The following is a 1,529-nucleotide window of genomic DNA, read 5'->3' as shown; positions in this document are numbered from 1 at the left end:
GGGGAGAAGGAGCTGTAGAAACACCAGACCTGACCAACTCAGTTTCTCAGGCCTGGGGGTACAGATGCTGACAGTCCCTTCTGCACCAGGAGCGGTTCCAGCTGACACAGCTGAACCCCAGGACTGGCCCCTGCCCACCCAATCACACAGGGTCAGGCTGACTGCTCAAGAGCCCCTGGGCAGAGACCCTGCTCTTCATTGCACACTCATCAAGCACCGACGAGGGCTCCAGCGAGGACGTTCTCCTGGGAAAATAGAAGTGTCTCTTTGTGGGAGGGTCTGTGGGAAATGGCTTTGGTTTCTCCCAGAGAAGTCTCATCTAAACCATCACTGTCTTTTCCTCCTTGCACAGGTCCTCATGCCCAGAGACAGCAAATGTCCAACAGCAGCTCCATCACACAGTTCCTCCTCCTGCTGTTCACAGACACACGGGAGCCTCAGCTCTTGCACTTCTGGCTCTTCCTGGGCATCTACCTGGCTGCCCTCCTGGGCAACGGCCTCATCATCACCACCATAGCCTGGGACCAGCACCTCCACACCCCCATGTACTTCTTCCTGCTCAACCTCGCCCTCCTTGACCTGGGGTGCATCTGCACCACTGTTCCCAAATCCATGGCCATTTCCCTCTTGGATACCAGGGCCATCTCCTACACAGGATGTGCTGCACAGGTCTTTTTTTTCATGTTCTGTGCTACAGCAGAATATTCTCTTCTCACTGTCATGTCCTACGACCGCTACGTTGCCATCTGCAAACCCCTGCACTACGGGACCCTCCTGGGCAGCAGAGCTTGTGTCCACATGGCAGCAGCTGCCTGGGCCACTGGGTTTCTCAATGCTCTGCTGCACACGGCCAATACATTTTCACTGCCACTCTGCAAGGGCAATGCCCTGGACCAGTTCTTCTGTGAAATCCCCTAGATCCTCAAGCTCTCCTGCTCACACTCCTACCTCAGGCAACTTGGGCTTATTGTGGTTGGTGTCTGTTTAGCATTTGGGTGTTTTGTGTTCATTGTGCTGTCCTATGTGCAGATCTTCAGGGCCGTGCTGAGGATCCCCTCTGAGCAGGGACGGCACAAAGCCTTTTCCACCTGCCTCCCTCACCTGGCCGTGGTCTCCCTGTTTGTCAGCACTGCCATGTTTGCCCACCTGAAACCCCCCTCCATCTCCTCCCCATCCCTGGATCTGGTGGTGTCTGTTCTGTACTCGGTGGTGCCTCCAGCAGTGAACCCCCTCATCTACAGCATGAGGAACCAGGAGCTCAACGACGCCCTGCAGAAACATATGACCGGATTTCTTATGAAGCTATAAACTGTATCTATCTTCTTCTACGTAAGAGTTATAGTCTAACTCATTGCAGGTTCATCCTGTCTGCAGTACTTTTTTTCTCTAGTTGTGTTTTTGTGATAACGTTTTAAGTCCCTTTGAAATTCACTGCCTGCTCTTCTCACTGAGTGACTGTGACAATGAGGAATGGTGCTCTCTGTGTATAAGCAAAATAAAGGGCCCTTCAGGAAATATTTTTCTGGTGA

General features: G+C 52.8%; 1 pseudogene; it reads left to right on the top strand.

Moving 5' to 3' along the window:
* Window positions 1-720: 720 nt before the first annotated feature.
* On the top strand, window positions 721-1,308 carry LOC136105098 (olfactory receptor 14J1-like; annotated as a pseudogene).
* The last annotated feature ends 221 nt before the right edge of the window (window positions 1,309-1,529 follow it).

This window comes from Patagioenas fasciata, chromosome 9 (genome assembly GCF_037038585.1).
Source record: "Patagioenas fasciata isolate bPatFas1 chromosome 9, bPatFas1.hap1, whole genome shotgun sequence".
Taxonomy (NCBI): domain Eukaryota; kingdom Metazoa; phylum Chordata; class Aves; order Columbiformes; family Columbidae; genus Patagioenas; species Patagioenas fasciata.
The sequence above is the reverse complement of the archived record's forward strand: the minus strand, read 5'-3'. Positions and strand labels throughout refer to the sequence as shown.